At 39.6% G+C, this 19697-nt stretch overlaps 1 protein-coding gene and 1 pseudogene across 2 annotated transcripts in view; one reads left to right on the top strand and one right to left on the bottom strand.

Moving 5' to 3' along the window:
• LOC133663041 (multiple epidermal growth factor-like domains protein 6) overlaps positions 1-19697 on the bottom strand; it is a 144026-nt pseudogene that overhangs the window by 7408 nt on the left and 116921 nt on the right.
• The window catches only part of LOC133663667 (EH domain-containing protein 2-like), a 92197-nt gene that overhangs the window by 27831 nt on the left and 44669 nt on the right, over positions 1-19697 (top strand). The window contains exon 1 of one of the 2 annotated variants that reach the window (XM_062068348.1): positions 7801-7852. The exons of the other annotated variant lie outside the window; for it this stretch is intronic. The gene's annotated coding sequence lies outside the window, so the exon portion shown is untranslated. Of the gene's footprint in view, positions 1-7800; positions 7853-19697 lie in introns of those variants that run through there. 2 annotated transcript variants of the gene reach the window in all.

Genomic DNA, 19697 nt, shown 5'->3' with positions numbered 1-19697 from the left:
TATATATATATATATATATATATATATATATATATATATATATATATATATATATATGTATATGTATGAAATACTTGACTTTCAGTGAATTCTAGCTATATATATATTTTTTTTTTTTTTTTTTTTTTATTTACATAGGAAAAAAAAACAAATACTTGAATTTCAGTGTTCCAGTGGCTATCCATTAGATGGCAGTATTGTCCTGTTTAACTTCTCCGTTCATGATGAGTATATCATTTCGGCCGCCATGTCTGTAATTTCCTCGTTCTTCTGCTTCGTCTCCTTGTTGTGTGCGCAGTTGTGCACTCTATAAAAGCCCTAGATGTTATGACGTCTTTGGGCAGGCAAGCTGTTTATTTTGTGGGAAAGCGGACGTGAGAACAGGCTGTCCCCACTCAGTCTCAGGTCCGCATTGAGCTGGAGGGGGCGTGGCCTCCAGCTCCGGCTGAGTTTGTCGGGAGAAAATCTCTGCCGGGAGGTTGTCGGGAGAGGCGCTGAATATCGGGATTCTCCCGCTAAAAACGGGAGGGTTGGCAAGTATGCCGCTGTAACAAGCGGATTTCTGCCATACAGAGCATGATACGGAGGGATCACTAGACTCCTACAGAACACTCCAGACTGTGCTGTGAACATTTTGTCTCTAGTAACTAGAAGTTAGGGATCTTTTTATTTGACGCAGCGCTAGTATGCCTAATAAATAATCACTAAACTCAACAAAAAATATATATATATATCACGGAAATTGACATGAATGTTAGTAAAATGCTGTCATTATGAGGAAAAGGAACATTTATTTGAGAACATAATGTGTCCAGGACCACTAATTCATCCCTCGAAACACTCAACCGGCCCATCCTGAACCAAACAATGTGGAGACGGCCACTTGAAACAGCGACTCAGCTACAAAGCAAAAGATAGCAAAAACAATCCATACGCCCACAACACATCTTATCTGTTTGTGTCATTGTGAACGACATCGTCCATGTAAGATCAATGTACAGCACAGCAGTCGTAACTTGGGAGCCTTTTGTCCTTTGACTTTTAACAGCCTCAAGTCGTCACCTTAAGCCTGCAATATACTCTCGCATCGCATAGCTTGTCCCCCCCGACGGCGTTAGTTTGATTTATAGTTCTTCCGTGGGGGGTGGAGCCAAACTTGTAATTCTCTTCCAAAATACTAAGGGGCAGTGTCTCCAGAAGGAGCAACTGCAGGCTAGATACTGTGTATGTCCTTCCTGTGAAGAGTTTGTATACAGCCACTGAACCGCAACATCGACAACTTTGTCTACACTGGAACTAATCATTCACAATAATCAGGTTACTTTTAATGGACTGTTTACGTATAAACCAGAGGAAAATACCTTTGTGAAGAGTGGACTGTGCAACTTCTGAACGGGTCACGGCGGAGGACGGTATTATTTGCAACAATACTCGACAGTTCGGGACATGGGACAAGAGAGATTCAAAATGTAATTGTAAATAAACAAAACTTTTAAATAACTATTTATGTTAACGGCATGCTGGTGCCGCCTTGAGGTGGCGACTTGTCCAGGGTGTACCCCGCCTTCCGCCCGATTGTAGCTGAGATAGGCTCCAGCGCCCCCCGCGACCCCGAAGGGAATAAGCGGTAGAAAATGGATGGATGGATGGATGGATGGGCATTCTGGTGTTAATGTGTATGGTGTTGTTCAGAGTTCACAAATGTTGGTAAATATACCTTGCCTGGAAGATTATTGACATAGAATGAGAAGTGTTGTGTGAGAGAAAAATATGTGTGTGCATGAGAAAGAATATGTGTCGGAATTGAACCTGTTAGCAAGAGATTTGTAATAAAAGTTGAGTGTCGTACTTTCAGTTTGTGACTTGTTCTGGACACAACGATAACATAATAAACTGAAAAACACACATTCAGTAATTATTTTCAGAGCGTACCGAGGTATTAAGTACACATTATCAGTTTTCATGCAAATGTTTAATCACTGTTGTTTTATTTCATACAATAATTTGTTCTTTTCAAGCACAAAGTCTGCTCGCCTGTCTTCAGGGACCCTCCTTGGCAAAAACTGACCAATCACAGCTCTGCGTTCTGCGCCCCCTCGACGACACAAACCAAGGATTTTTGGGAGGTGCACGTAGCCTACGTGAAAGGCTACGCAGGGGTAGGGGGGACGACGGCGTTGCCTACACGACGTGAGAGTATACCGTAGGCTTTACTCATCATGCTGAGAACAGCAGCACACTTACGCCGTGCGCAAAATCTGACTGCGCTAGCAAAATAAAGGTTTCATAAAAGTACCTTATTGATACATTGCCACAATTATCATGCGTTGACTTAAAATACTGGTGAAATTGGCACGTTGTGTAAATCGTATATAAAAACAGAATACAATAATTTGCAAATCCTTTTCAACTTATATTCAATTGAATGCACTGCAAAGACAAGATATTTAATGTTCGAACTGAAAAACACAATTTTTTTGGCAAACAATCATTCATTTAGAATTTAATGGCAGCAACACATTGCAAAAAAGTTGGCACATGGGCATTTTTACCACTGTGTTACATGGCCTTTCCTTTTAACACAACACTCAGTAAACGTTTGGGAACTGAGGAGACCAATTTTTGAAGCTTTTCTGGTGGAATTCTTTCCCATTCTTGCTTGATGTACAGCTTAAGTTGTTCAACAGTCCGGGGTCTCCGTTGTCGTATTTTACGCTTCATAATGCGCCACACATTTTCAATGAGAGACAGGTCTGGACTACAGGCAGGCCAGTATAGTACCCACACTTTTTTACTATGAAGCCAAGCTGTTGCAACACATGCAGAATGTGGCTTGGCATTGTCTTGCTGAAATAAGCAGGGGTGTCCATGAAAAAGACGTTGCTTGGATGGCAACATATGTTGCTCCAAAACCTGTATGCAACTTTCAGCATTAATGGTGCCTTCACAGATGTGTAAGTTACCCATGCCTTGGGAACTAATACACTCCCATACCATCACAGATGCTGGCTTTTGAACTTTGCACCTATAACAATCCGGATGGTTCTTTTCCTCTTTGGTCCGTAGGACACGACGTCCACAGTTTCCTAAAACAATTTGAAATGTGGACTCGTCAGACCACAGAAAATGTTTCCACTTCGCATCAGTTCATCTTAAATGAGCTCGGGCACAGCGAAGCCAGCTGCGTTTCTGGGTGTTGTTGATAAATGGCTTTCGCTTCGCATTGTAGAGTTTTAACTTGCACTAACAGATGTAGCGACACATTGTAGTTACTGACAGTGGTTTTCTGAAGTGTTCCTGAGCCCATGTGGTGATATCCTTTACACCCTGATGTCGCTTTTTGATGCAGTACCGCCTGAGGGATCAAAGGTCGCAGGCATTCAATGTTGGTTTTCGGCCTTGCCGCTTACATGCAGTGATTTCTCCAGAACATTTTGATGATATTACAGACCGTAGATGGTGAAATCCCTAAATTTCTTGCAATAGCTCGTTGACAAATGTTGTTCTTAAACTGTTCGACAATTCGCTCACGCATTTGTTCACAAAGTGGTGACCCTCACCCCACCCTTGTTTGTGAATGACTGAGCATTTCATGGAAGCTGCTTTTATACCCAACCATGGCACCCACCTGTTCCCAATTGGCCTGTTCACCTGTGGGATGTTCCAAATAATTGTTGATGAGCATTCCTCAACTTTCTCAGTCTTTTTTGCCACTTGTGCCAGCTTTTTTTAAACATCTTGCAGGCATCAAATTCCAAATGAGCTAAAATTTTCAAAAAATAACAAAGTTTACCAGTTAGAACGTTAAGTATCTTGTCTTTGCAGTCTATTCAATTGAATGTAGGTTGAAAAGGATTTGCAAATCATTGTATTCTAGTTTTATTTACGATTTACACAACGTGCCAACTTCACTGGTTTTGGGTTTTGTACCATTTACCAATTTTACTTGTTGTTCATTCGTCTCACATTTTTATTTGGTTGTTCTGTTAAATTATGTTTAAAGTTGAATTTGGTTTGCACAATAAATACCAGTGTTTCAAACTGTGTTATAAATCGTGATTTCAAGATCAATCAAAAATAATGGTGATTATTATTTTTGCCATAATCGTCAAGCCCTAAATGCTATCACTATCACCATGCACTCAATGAGCTTAGTGAACATCAATATGACCAGTATGTCTCTTGCACTCATGCTACAAGCTATGTTGTTAGCAGTTTTAGCTAGTGCAGTTAGCTTATGTTCTATCTAAATGTAATATGTTGCTTTTAGTTTTAACATTAAATAAACAAATCTTTGAGGCAGAGAAAAATCCTCAAAATTCTCTATTAATTGTTTCATCCATAGAATTAGTCATTTCGGGCATATTTAGGTAGGTTATATTGTACAACATACCTGTCAACATTTGTATTTGAAAGTAGAGGACATTTTCCTGCAAAAAACACATTTTGGTTTATCCACCCGGATCTGCCTTCTGCCAATGTACTGCACCATTGTTCAAGAGAAGATGAAAGTTAAAACACGTCTTGAACGAGAGGGGGCCGGAAAAGAAAGGAAAAATAAATAGTTTCCCATGGAAAATGGGAATGTTGACAGGTATGATGTACGATTAGTGCCGCTCCACAAAAAATGTTGTATTGACGCGTACAGTACATATTCAAACAATTACTCACGTCTTTGGCACTGAAACCCATAGTATCCTGGGGGACATACACATTGTCCTGTCACTGCTTCACAGCTCTGCCCCACCTTACAGTCACAAGTCAGAGCACAGTTTACGCCAAAAAATCCAAGTGGGCATCCTAGAAAAAACAAAAAGTGTAAAATGACTTTATGAAAATGTGGTTCCTCACTGAGGATAACATCATAAAACATTCACAGGGATTTTGTCTATATTCCGTACTATATGATAGGTTGGTATCTCTATCCAAAATGAACGTTTGCATACCGTGTTGACAAGAGTGGCCGTAATAACCAGCGGTACAGCTGCAGGTGCCAATAAAGCGATCGCAGGTCCCACCATTGATGCAAGGGCAGTCTTGAGAACAATTTACCCCATATTTTCCCTGCAAACAAGCTACACACACAACAGGTTAAAATACTTAGTGGTATTGTATGTGATGTTAATTAAAAGCCGTTCTGATCTCTTAATGTTATAGGGCAGGGGTGTAAATACACTTTAGACCAGATTTATTGACACATATTGCAGAATTTTGAGTAAATGGTGAACTCTCTCCTTAATTTAGAAGCCCAACATGCAGGCTGAATGTGCGTTGATTATAATATTGGCACGAGAGTTTGACACCTGTGTTATATTGTATAGTTTTGTTGTTGTTGTTGTAAACGTTTAAGTTGTATTGTGTAACACTAACCTGTGTCACAATATGGTCCAGTCCAGCCAAGGCCACATTTGCATGTTCCGTCAATAGGATCACACAGACCTGCATTTTGACATCTGCATACGTTGCGGCATTGCAAGCCGTAAAGTCCCTTGGGACACACTGTGGAAATATTTAGAAGGCATCAGAACATTGTAGTGTTAAGAACACAGCAGAACAACATGGTGTAGACTAGAACAATGGTCCTCCGTTACATTTATCCAAGTGCAATATTTTTTCTCAGCAGACAATGTAAAGACTAGCATTTTAGAAAGATAAGTTCAATAAAAAACAATAATATAAACATAATTTAATATTTTATTAAAAACAACCCTAATAGTAAATTTTACCATTCCCTCTGACTGAGATTTCAACTCAGGTTCCCTTTTTTAAGAGAGTAATCATCCGTTTGAGCTATACAGCATCTCTTACTGTACCCAGGGCCGGCCCCTGGCATATAACTATGGTGACAGATCACGTCAGTAGCTGATCATCAGCGTGGCCGTGTGCTCTACAGATGTTTGCTTGTTCTACATTGATGGACTAAATTAACTGATAGATACAATTATACTTTGTTTCTGCTAAACGAATCAACATGTCATTTGTAATAGTTTTAGTTCAGTTTAGCAGAGTGGCGAGCACCTCCATTCGAAAACTCATAAATGCTATTTTAACATTCCTTCAAATGGCGTCATTGTGACAGGTTTACTGACGTATTTCTAAAATTACCGTATTATTTAAGTTCATGTTATAGCCAAGCATTTTCTCTAAAAGGATAATGTCTAAAAAAAAAACATTAGTTTTTTTCGAGGTTTTTGCCTATTTATTGTGTTTTGTTTACTTTTTCAGTTAATGCTAAAGCAGCACACTTTGCTTTCCTTCCTATTTTCTTACCTTTTCATTTAAACTTTGGACATTTACCAGCGACCAGAGAGCTGAGCCAGAAGGCAAAGCTCTCGGTCTACCGAGCTATCTACATTCCTCCTCTCACCTATGGTCATGAAGTGTGGGTCATGACCGAAAGAATAAGATCGCGGATACAAGCGGCCGAAATGAGTTTCCTCAGAAGGGTGGCTGGCATCTCTCTTAGAGATTGGGTGAGAAGTTCAGTCACCCGAGAGAGACTCGGAGTAGAGCCGCTGCTCCTTCGCTTGGAAAGGAGCCAGCTTAGGTGGTTCGGGCATCTCGTGCGGATGCCTCACGAGCGTCTCCCTAGGGAGGTCCTCGTTGCACGTCCCACTGGGAGGAGGCCCCGCGGCAGGCCAAGGACCAGATGGGGGGATTACATCTCCTCTCTGGCCTGGGAACGCTTCGGGATTCCCCAGGAGGAAGTCGCAAATGTTGCTCTGGAGAGGGAAGTCTGGGGGTCTCTGCTGGAGCTGTTGTCCCCGCGACCCGATTCTGGATAAGCGGTTGAAGATGGATGGATGGATGGACATTTACCAGAAATTTAAATACATGACTATTGAATGTATTGGATTTAATTTTATTGTACCGTAATTTCCGGACTATAAGCCGCACCTGACTATAAGCCGCACCAGCTAAATTTAGGGGAAAATACAGATTGCTCCATATATAAGCCGCACCCGACTATAAGCCGCAGGGTTTTGATGTGTAATTACCGTAGTATATAGGGGTTCCTGCTACCACGGAGGGGATTGTCGGGACAGAGATGACTGTTTGGGAACGCAAAGCGTCCCATTTATTAACAATAAATCTTTCAATCATTCAATCAAACTTTCACATCTTTGACATGGCGAACATCATTCGTGCCGAGTACAAATAATACAACGGTGCAAAGTAATACAAAGTGCTCGTCTGTACGTTATCAAAATAACCAGCCTACCGGTATATGAAAAGTCAATCTTTAATCATTGTGCCATCGTCTTCCTCCTGCGTACTAAAACCACCGAAATCCTCTTCGTCGGTGTCGGAGAAGAACAAGCCGTAAATTAGCCGCACCGTTGTATAAGCCGCAGGGACCAGAACGAGGGGAAAAAGTAGCGGCTTATAGTCCGGAAATTACGGTAGTTGTCATTGTAGTATACCGTATTTCCTTGAATTGGCGCCGGGAATATAGTATTCGCCTGCCTAGAATTACAGCCGGGTCAAACTCGTTTCGCAAAATAATTAGCGCATGCTTGGCACTTCCGCCGGGTCAAATATGAGTCATTAAATGACTCCCGCCTCCAGGGGGTAGAGGGCGCTAGTGATCCTTCTTGCGACTACCAGTACTGCAGGAGACAGGTACTGCAGAAGAAGACAACAAGCAGCAAGCATGCAGCAATTGTTTGCTTGCACTTTTAACATGGAGGATTACATATCTAAAATAAAACCGTTTTCTAAACTGGACTTTCAATCGAAGCAGGAGGTAATAATTAAAGGAATATCTCCAGAGACTTTTAAAATTGAAGAAAGATGAGAAAGACTGCCTTTGATCAGAAGCAGCTGCACATGGACCCATCTACAAGTAAAGGTAAGATCATAATAACGTTTTTTTTATTAAATGTGTTTTTAATGATAAGGTATGCGCCGGAGTGAGAAGAGGTTTTAAAATAATTAGAGCATGCTTGCTCATTCCGCATGGTTTTGGTAACCGCAGGAGTGAGAAGAGGTTTTAAATTAATTAGCGCCCCTGCGGCTATTCAAGGAAATACGGTATTTGTTTATTGTTCTTTCATGTTTATTTGTAGCAAACAGAAATATTTACATAACTTGTAAATTATTAATAGTACATTATTTCTTAAATTTTCAATATAAATACACACGTTTATAAGGCGCACCTCGACTTTGGAATTTGTAAAAAAGATAAAAATAAATCATGCAAATTTCCACCCAAATCTTGTGTCGGTCATACATGGCATCTCTGCTCAAAATTGTCAGAGAGGAAACAAGTCATGTAAACCAATTATTTTGATATGCAAAGTCGGCAGAAATAGTGGTTGTTTTTTTATTGTGGTGTGTGTGTATAGTGATGTTGAGTCGGATTTTTGGGAGTGATGAAAGATTTTTTTTATGAAATAAACTAGTAAATTGTAAAATATTGTGACCGAAATTAAATTTTTGTGGTAGTCTCATTTAATCATTCATTTATTTTTTCTTGGTAATGTGTTGACCCTAAAAAGGGCATTTTAGTATATGGGTTAAAAACCCAGGAAATCTTTTCCCCCGCTCTTCCTCTCTAAGACTGCTCTCAACTCAGAGTCTGAGTCAGGGTACATCAAGTCGTCTTCGTTGTCGTCTTCTTCCGCTGGCTCCACTCCTCAGAGGATATCATCCTCTGTCCTATCCAGCTTGTTGGAGAAGCAGCACTTCTTTGAGGACTTGCGCACCAGCTCGGGGGTGATCGCCCACACCTCCAGGATGTATGAGTAGATCGTAGGTCGGTCGGCTTTCCATTGTCGGCCCGTCTTGGTGAACAAGTGCTCCCCGGTCATCATCCAGTCAGTCCAGCACCGACTTAGGCCATCCTTGAATGGAGAAGGGACGTCATACTCCATTGAGTATGACCAATGACCACCAGATCAACGTCCATCTGACACATCGCTGCCTTCACTCCGTCAATCTTGTGCCTACCGGGACCCATCGAGCACCAGTAAGACTGCGCGGACTGTTCAGCCTGGTGACACGTGGACCCCATACACACCTAAGCCAGTCATCGACGAGACCCTCATCCATCAACCCCCTCTCTTGCGCCCTGATGATGATGCCAGCTGGGAACTTGTCCTTGTCCTCCCTAAAGTTTTTCTCTTGAAGACGACTTAGGGTGGCAGATTTCCTCCGTCAGCAGTGCACGAGAGCATTACTGTAAATCGAACTTTCTCCTACCCAATTGTTGTGATTGCTAATCGACTTGGTCCCCTTCGCCGCAACGGTGACGTTGCGAGTAACGTCTAATGTCAAGGGGTCTGGTCGGCGTTCCCTATCCGCGAAAGAGGGTAGTCATGCTGACATATCTTGATTATATATCTCTGAAAGTGTGTCACCTTCTGCTCTACGTCGTCTGGAAGACAGGAAATGTGACTGTGCCTACCCATGAAACGGTAAGCCCAGTGCTGACTGGCCTTGAAGTCTTTGATGCCGATGGCGCTGGTGATGACCCTGAACTTTACGGTATACTTGAACTACATTTTTGTTAGTTGTCTTTTTTCCCACACTCCCACAGCCATATCTACTTTTGGTCGCCAAGAATAATACTGTAAGTAGGAATTATTCATGATATACATAATATTTTCATAGCTAGAGCATAAAAATCTGTTTACTAGACAAACAACATCTTGGTAGGCAGTGAAATTAGGGTTTCAAAAAATAGTTAAGGTAAAGGGCTCTCCTCCAAGGCCAAATAATTATATTTACAGTAGGGAAGGGATTCATATGGCCCCATTCCTCAGTGGAATGGGGCCAATGCAGTCTCCTTAAAATGATGGAAAGCACCACTCTCCATAGCAACTGACGCTGTGGTCAACGCTGGTATTGCCACAAAAGACATTTTAGGGTGTTCAACACTCTACTGCCATCTGGCGGCTATAGTGGATAGTGCACCCCCCAATTCGTCACGTTTCATGTGTCAGGTAAGCCGCGACGAATGGGGCCATATGAATTCCCTTTATACTGTACTGTGAGATAGAATAATAATGATGGGAAAAGTGGGACTTTACAACCCTAGTCTGGATTAGGTGATCGATACTTACAAGGTAGGAACTGAAAATAAACAATATTTCAATTATTTATAATTTGTGCTAAGCATAAGTGTTCAAAAACCATCAAAAACAAGCAAGAGGCCTTTCTGCAACCACTCAAAGACAAGCCGCCTTAGTGTTTGTTTTAGCAACAGTTCATTAAAGCCATGGCAAAGTAGTCCAATGTGGCTCTGGTTTAAAGAATCATCATGTTTCTCTGGGTAATTTAGTTTGGAAAAACAGCAAGGGAGATTTCTTTGATTTATTTGTATATTTATTTGCTTTTCGGCTAAATCCAGACATGCGGAACACAGAAAAACGATCTACTTATAGGTCTCTGTAAACAATAAACAAGATATGTTTAAGAGCTGGGGAGTCTACATACATTGAAGAAGATAAAGTGAGCACTGAGTGCATCCAGGGTTCGGAAAGCCCCGTTTACAATTGCTAAAAATGCTGATAAACCAAATGGGCTCCTGTTTTTCCCAGCAAAACTGCCTGTAATTATCAGAGGCCCAACACTAAGAATGTGTTACCCATAACCTTTGTTTACTTAAGAGAGTGATAAAAAGCAATGTTCAAGGTCTGATACAAATCCTGTGTGACAGACTTTTCTTGAGGACAAAGTCTGGACATGTACTACTGAGGAAAACTGTCCACCTAAGCCAGGGGTCGGCAACCCGCGGCTCCGGAGCCGCATGCGGCTCTTTGACCACTCTGATGCGGCTCAGCTGCATACTTGCCGACCCTCCCGGTTTTCCCAGTATACTTAACAACCCCCCCCCGATTTTCCCAGGAGACTGCCTCTCCTAGAAATCTCCCAGGGCAAATATTATCCTATTTTCACTCTAATGACTTAATCAAGGGCGTGCCTTAATGGCACTGCATTAATTGTCCTCTATAGCATTTACAAACAGCGTGCCAGCCCGGCCACATGTCATATGTTGCTTTTACTTGCACACGTAGGCGACAGCAAGGCGTACTTGCTCAACAGCCACACAGCTTACACTGACGGTAGCCGTATAAAACAACTTTAACACTGTTACGTTACAAATATGCGCCACACTGTGAACCCACACCAAAAAAGAATGACAAACACATTTCTGGAGAACATCCGCACCGTAACACAACATAAACACAACACAACAAATACCCAGAATCCCATGCAGCCCTAACTCTTCCGGTCTACATTATACACCCCCGCTACCACCAAACCCCCCCACACATCAACACCCCCCCCCCCCTCTCCGTGCGTCGGTTGAGCGGAAGAGTTTGTGGCTCCCATTGTTTTCTTTAATTTGTGAAACTTTCCAAAATGGCTCTTTGAGTGGTAAAGGTTGCCGACCCCTGACCTAAGCGGATCTTTTTTTGCTATTTATTTATTTACGGACATAATTTATATTACATTATTGTGTATTTTGTGAATATTAGAGTCTGTTCTTCAAAAAGGTAAGCCCTTAAAGCCTAGAGCTTATGGATAGGTACCCACTGTTAATATATGCAGTACATCCATCCATTTTCTACCGCTTGTCCCTCTCGGGGTTGTGGGGGTGGCTGGAGCTTATCCCAGCTGCATTCGGGCGGAAGGCGGGACAAGCATCATATAATACAGTGTTTTTCAACCACTGTGCCGCGGCACACTACTGTACCGTGAGATATTGTTTGGTGTGCTGTGGGAGATTATCTAATTTCACCTATTTGGGTTAAAAATATTTTTTGCAAACCAGTATTTATAGTCTGCAAATGATGTGTTGTTGTTGAGTGTCTGTGCTGTCTGGAGCTCGGCAGAGTAACGGTATAATACTCTTCCATATCAGTAGGTGGCAGCCGGTAGCTAATTGCTTTGTAGATGTCGGGAACAGTGGGAGGCAGCGTGCAGGTAAAAAGGTGTCTAATGCTTAAACCAAAAATAAACAAAACGTGAGTGCCCCTAAGAAAAGGCATTGAAGCTTAGGGAAGGCTATGCAGAACGAAACTAAAACTGAACTGGCTACAAAGTACACAAAAACACAATGCTGGACGACAGCAAAGACTTACTGTGGAGCAAAGACGGCGTCCACAAAGTACATCCGAACATGACATGACAATCAACAATTTCCACATAAAGAAGGATAAAAACAACGGAAATATTCTTGATTGCTAAAACAAAGTAGATGCGGGAAATATCGCTCAAAGGAAGACATGAAACTGCTACAGGAAAATACCAAAAAAAGAAAAAAAAGCCACCAAAATAGGAGCGCAAGACAAGAACTAAAACACTACACACGGGAAAATGGCAAAAAAAAATCAAAATAAGTCACGTAGTGATGTGACAGGTGGTGACAGTACACCTACTTTGAGACAAGAGTTAAAGTGATGCATGCTTGGTTATGGTTTAAAGCAGGGGTCCCCAAACTACGGATCCGGCCCGCCAGCGTCCAAAATCAGGCCCGCGGGAAGTCCCAAGTATAAAATAAATAAATTATTATAATATATATATATATATATATATCAATCAATCAATCAATCAATGTTTATTTATATAGCCCTAAATCACAAGTGTCTCAAAGGGCTGTACAAGCCACAACGACATCCTCGGTACAGAGCCCACATACGGGCAAGGAAAACTCACCCCAGTGGGATATATATATATGTATATATAATATATATATATATATATATATGTATATATAATACATATATATATATATATATATATATATATATATATATATACAATATATATATATATATATATATCTAATATATATATCACATATATACATATATATATCTAATATATATATCAAATATATGTATGTATGTATATGTATATATATATATATATATATATATATATATATATATATATATATATATATATATATATATATATGTATATATATATATATATAAATATATATATTTATATTATATATATTATATTATATATACAAATTGTTTTAACTCAATGCGGCTCCCGAGTCAAAAAGTTTGGGGACCCCTGGTTTAAAGTCATACCCAACAATGGTGACAACGACTTTTTACTGTCAACTGAGTTTCGTTTTGTAATGATTTCTGCTGGAGGTGTGCCTCCAGATTTTTTCAATGCAAAAAATGTGCTTTGGCTCAAAAAAGGTTGAAAAACACTGATATAATATACAAAATACAGTACAATACAATACATTTTTAAATCTACCTACCCAATACCCATTTACAATTTGATACCATCTTACCAACAGGTTTACATTTACAGAGAAGGAAGCTTTTAATCCACCAAATCAGTCTCGATTTCTTAATATTCAAATTTTATTAAAACGTTGCATCTTGAAGAAGTCATACATACGGGGGTCAAGACCAAAATTATCCGACCAATGTGAAATCCTTAGCCATGACGTAACGTAGGTGTACATATTGTTTAAAACACTTTTTAAATATGTTCAAAGAATGTGATTCTTTTATAGAGCTTACGAACTCATTCCAGATCACCGGGCCTCTACAGGCTATACTAAAGCGTGTACACTATAGATGACGATTTTTCCCTCTTAATAAAGGTTTTACTTCTCGTGTTGTCAATGACAAGGAGTGGTCACTGGAATGAGCTGGCAGAGTCTAGAATTTAATCCATATACTACGTTACACATAATACAAGCACTGTGGAATCTGTTACACTCAGTAAACTTCAGGAGATTCTACCCATCAAAAAGACGATCGGAGGGACCATTTAAGTTTGCCCATGATATAACATGTATGACTTTCTTCTGAAGAATTTCCAGTTTTTTTAAGATAACAAGGATAAGTGTTGCACCATATGACATTGCAATAATTTATATGCAGTTCAAATAGAGTCTAACTTTATAGAGGATGGGCAATATGGCCTAAAATCGAGATTGTGAAATATATTGCAGCCTCTTGTGATAACAATATATATCACAATATATTATTTGGTATGTAAAATGATAAAGCCATTCTAAAACGAGTTACATAGACTCCTAATTTAGCTGCTGATGTACGCAGTAACATTTTACACCATTTTCTTTTCTTTTTTTTAACTTTTTATTAATATACTTGCTATTGTAACTTACTTTTCATAGCTGGTTACTTTGTGTTGTAACACAGATCTACACTTCTGTTAACAAAGCACTTATCAGTTTTGGGCGACATTAAACATTTGGCTATCAATCTAATACCAAGTAGTTACAAAGATATGATTGGCCACACCAATGTTCATACTTGAATTTTCAGGATCATTACATGATTCCATTTTTCTCAATTAATATTGAAATTAATTCCTTATTTCCTTTTATTACATACAAAATTAATAGTTAAGTCAATAGTGCAAAAGAACAAACACAAACTACATGTATCTCCGATTTCCCGTGTTTGTAAATAATTACAAAAACAATTAATATTTTGTGATAATAGTAAACATCGATTTTGTCACTTTACTTGGTATTGTTACTGATGATATTTGTATCAAGCCGTCCATCCCTGTTTACATTCAAGAGCTCTAGCTAAGCGTTTTTTTTGTACCTTCCTACGGTGTGTATTGTAGCACGTTTAGCTATTGTTCGTCCTGTACTCGTACTTGTAATAAATTCATTTTATTTGCCACCATGGAGGCGAGGATTTTCTAAAGTAGAAGAAGCTGCACTGTGGAGGGACATTAGCCACTAGCGAGGACACTACATTGTGTTGAAGACACATGTTCGCTTGTCACTGTCAAATATGCAGGACAGAGCTAGAATGGGTCATCAACATTCATCATCACGACATGACGATATTTTAATCTCTTATCGTTGACCAAATGTATATGATTTATATCATATGTCGTCTATATTGCGCAACCCTAGCCTAAAGACATGTAAACCAGGGGTCACCAACGCGGTGCCCGCGGGCACCAGGTCGCCCGTAAGGACCAGATGAGTCGCCCGCGGGCCTGTTCTAAAAAAAAAAAAAAAAAAAAAAAAATTAAAAAAAAAAAAAAAAAATTTTTTTTTTTTTTTTTTTTTTTAAATTAAATCTACATAGAAAAACACAAGATACACTTTCAATCAGTGCATCAACCCAAACAACCTCCCCCATGCACACTCATCCACACAAAAGGGGTTATTTCTTTCTGCTACCAATATTCTGGTTCCCACAACATAGACAACACATCTGCAAGGGACACAGTCCCTGAAGCACACATGATTGTATAGGCTGCTGGTCCACTAACATTTTCATTAATTACTATTTTTTATGTAATTATTTTTATATTGTTTTACTTTCTTTTTTATCCAAGAAAATGTTTTTTATTTATTTATCTTATTTTATTTATTTATTTAAAAAAGGGCCTTATCTTCAACAGACCAGGTTGTCAATGAAATTAGATTTTTTTAAAGGGTTTTTTAAACCAGGCCCAGTCCAGATAATGTCCAAGTCGGACTCAGCAACACACACCTTCATTCATGTACACAGAAAAAAATTAGGGAACACAACAGATTGCATATAATTTATAAACAAAACACTTTGCATTCCATTCGAAAGGACGTTCCCTTTAGATTTCCGATCCTTAACATTTTACATTCATCATAATTAAGCTTAAAGCCAGATTGCTGTGAAAATATGTCCAAAAGATTAAGAAGGTTCCGCAAACAATGAGGAAAAATCTTATCTTTGTGAATCAGCCTTTTCTGACATGAACTTCATCAAGAACAAACACAGAACACGCCTCACTGATGCACATCTGCAAGACTCACTCAGAGTTGCAGTGTCAAGTTACACACCAGAGTACAACACACTAGTTAACAGCATGCAATGCCAGGCTTCCCACTAACTGACAAAGAAACAGATAACAGATTTGGTGTCCAGTTCAAAGTGTGACATGATTTAAAAATTTGAGAGTTTACTTTTGTATTTTACATGAGTTATTATTTGTACAAACATGGTGCAAAGTAATTCATGATTTGTTAAAAAATGTTAGTGGCTAGCTAGTTAAAATGGGATATTGTGATTTCACAAGACTGTCTTAGAAGTGATCATTTGACAATGTTCAATTTGAAAAATGTGCACTTAGAGAAAATATTTAAAAAAAAGTGTTGCATATTGATATTTATCTGTTTCTATATATATTTATTGTGAGAAATCATTAAGATGATCAGTGTTTCCACAAAGATAAATATCACTAATTATTAATAATAACAGAGTTAAAGGTAAGTTGAGCAAATTGGCTACTTCTGGCAATTTATTTAAGTGTGTATCTAACTGGTAGCCCTTCGCATTAATCAGTACCCAAGAAGTAGCCCTTGGTTTCAAAAAGGTTGGTGACCCCTGATGTAAACAATACTATAAGAGATAGAAATTAACTAAATATAATCATTTCTGGCATGAGGGGATACATCATTAAGAGCAATTATGTAATATCAGTGTTGCCTTTCAGTACCTTGACAAGATTGTCCCATTCGACCAGCTGCACAAATACACCTTCCGTGAATAGGGTGGCACTGTCGATCTTCCCCACAGGAGCACATTTTAGCACAGTCTTTGCCATAGTACCCACTCGGGCAGCCTGCAGTGCAACAAAGAATTGAGTAAAAGCAAAATATTATCGAGGGAAAGCTCACTTTTGAAGATAGTATTTAGACATAGAGGGCATAAACTCACAATGCTCTAACTTCAATCGTAATGGCGCATGCTGACGTTTATTTCTATTGTGCAAGGCAGCGGTTATTTCAACGGACAGTAAGAATGATGTCAACAATGATACGGTTATGTTTATTTTGGGTGTTCATGCATGTACACGCATCTGAATATGACTGCTGTTCTCAAGCCGACCTTTTATTGACTAATGATGGTATCGTTTACATTTTAAACTACCGTATTTTCCGCACCATAAGCCGCACCTAAAAAACAAATTTTTTCTCAAAAGCTGACAGTGCGGCTAATAACCCGGTGCGCCTTATATATGGATTAATATTAATATTTATTTTCATAAAGTTTAGGTCTCGCAACTACGGTAAACAGCCGCCATCTTTTTTTCCCGTAGAAGAGGAAGCGCTTCTTCTTCTACGGTAAGCAACCGCCCCCATAGAAGAGGAAGCGCTTCTTCTTCTACTGTAAGCAACCGCCAAGGTGAGCACCCGCCCCCGTAGAAGAAGAAGTGCGCGGATATTACGTTTCATTTCATTTGTGTGTTTCTGTAAAGACCACAAAATGTCTCCTACCAAAGACACGCGTACAAGGTTCCACTGACTTTTGTGAACCGCACAGTGGATACAACGGGAACACGTACGGTGAATATTCGCACCACAGGGAATGAGAAGCCGTCCTTCACCGTGGTTCTAGCTTGCCATGCTAACGGCCAGAAACTTCCACCCATGGTGATATTCAAAAGGAAGACCTTGCCAAAAGAGAACTTTCCAGCCGGCGTCATCATAAAAGCTAACTCGAAGGGATGGATGGATGAAGAAAAAATGAGCGAAGAGTTTTCCCTGTTGATCTATGACTGCATGCGCGTCCACATCATAGATGGTGTCAAAAAACAAGTGAAGCACACCGAAGAAGAATAATTCGAGGGATTTGTGGATGAGTAATAACTTCAGAAAGTGAGCTTTAAATGTTTATTTTGTGTGTTGTGTGACACTAACGTATGAGCAACGTTGAGTTATTGATGTTGCTATTGCTCTGCACTATTTTGAGTGTTACTATTTTTGTGATTGCACATTTGCACATTACATTTTGGGAGTGAACAGAGTTGTTAGAACGCTGGTTTGTGATATATTATTAAAGTTTGACTGACCTATCTGACTGTTTTTTTGACATTCCCTTTAGCGTAGCGTAGGTGCGGCTAATAACACGGTGCGGCTAATAGGTAAACAAAGTTTTGAAATATGCCATTCATTGAAGGTGCGGCTTACAACACGGGGCGGCTTATGGTGCGGAAAATACGGTATATCGGTGGCAAATTAGTACTTTTCGAATGATGCCGGTGCTTGAAAAACGAAAAACCTAAAAATTCAGCAATACAGAACACAGACTGCGCAAAAATGTGTTGGAACTGAGCACTGCTCAATAAAGACGCCACATTACCTACAAGGCGCTACTTGCACAATATCCCTTTCAAGCACTTGTTGCAGGTGGTTGAGACTGCATGGAATTAGGAAACGATTTGAACAGATTTGTTTTTCTTTTAGCCTGGTTTATCATTTACAATGGCACAGGAGCTATTGTGGAACTGAGTTTTCGGTACCTATTCCTAATACCAACACACTGGGAATTAGGTGCAAAATAAATATGTATTAAATTACGCTCCAAACAGCATAAGCAAAGTTGATCATGGATGGATGGATTATACATTTAAAAGTAAGGATGTTATGGTTTCAAACTTACGTGAGCTGCAGTCCGCTCCGATGAAACCTGGAGGACATTGGCAAGCTCCTGTCCTGAAGTCACAGCGGCCACCGTTAAGACAGCTGCAGCGAGACTTGCAGTTTCGTCCGTAAGTTCCGGCGCGACATCCTGGAGTGAGATAATCGAAAAAGAATAAGTGGAGGTTTTGAGAGGAGTTAAAACTAGATGAGTGGTTAAAAACGAGTCCTGTGACTTGGGTTGTTTCCCACGACAAGTGTAGAAGCTTACAAGGTTCCAACTTTTCCTACCTGGTTTTTGTGTAATTGGATTCCAGGATTTCCCCTAAATTGCCGAGATACCTGTGGTGGTGGGGGTGTGGTCACCCTGACGTCACAAAGTCATATGCAGAATTTGCCATGATGATATGATTTTCTTTAAAAAGACTCAAAAATATGTACATACATTAAAAACAAATCTGATATTAAAGTATTAACATACTGTATATATTTTAATCGTTTCGCCATATTTTCAATTGTTGCTGCTTTTTGTACAATGTACTTTGTTGACATGTTTTCAAGTGTTTACAGACTTTTAATGACGTATAATATTAAAAACAACTAGCAACAAATCTAGCATATTCTTCTGGTGTTATTACAAAATGTACCCGTGTTTAGAGACTCTACTTCTGTCCCTCGATGTCGCTGACGAAAGAGGCGAGCTGCAGCAAGCATGACGTCACTCTTGCTAGGTGCTGTTGCTCTTATTGGACTTTCTTTTCTTAAAAGCTGCCACTGTCCTCTTAATATTTGCACATTTTGTAGATGGCTGTTCGTGGGTATATCTGCAATATATATATATATATACAAAAATTACGACTACATCGCCGACATGCTGTCAACGCTTCAGTCACAATGGCGTGCGTTTTGTTTATATCCGGTTTCGGTAGCGCGGTTTTCGGTGATCAAAGTCTTTTTTCGGTGGAAAAGTTTTCGGTACATGTGCGCAAATAATAGGCTATATATATATCAATTCATACTGTAAAGACCAGCTAATGTTAATGTTTTATGTTTGTGCAGTTTGAATTTGATGTCAGTTTTTCCCATGTTTGCAAACACACCGTCCGTGCCTGAAAGGGGATTGGCTGACAATGAGGAAGTGTTGTTGTGTGTCCGGGGAAGCACGGACTCACGAGGCAAACGTGTTTACACGGGATGTAAAACCTGTTGGAATTGTGCCGTTTGTTATCATAAGATTGGTAATAAAAGTTAAAAATAGCGGCAGACTTTGTGTGATTTCTTGTCGGGGCTACAATATATTATATTACTTTAATTT

The sequence above is a fragment of the Entelurus aequoreus genome, linkage group LG13 (assembly GCF_033978785.1).
Source record: "Entelurus aequoreus isolate RoL-2023_Sb linkage group LG13, RoL_Eaeq_v1.1, whole genome shotgun sequence".
In the NCBI taxonomy this organism is placed as follows: domain Eukaryota; kingdom Metazoa; phylum Chordata; class Actinopteri; order Syngnathiformes; family Syngnathidae; genus Entelurus; species Entelurus aequoreus.
This window is presented reverse-complemented; position numbering and strand designations above follow the sequence as displayed.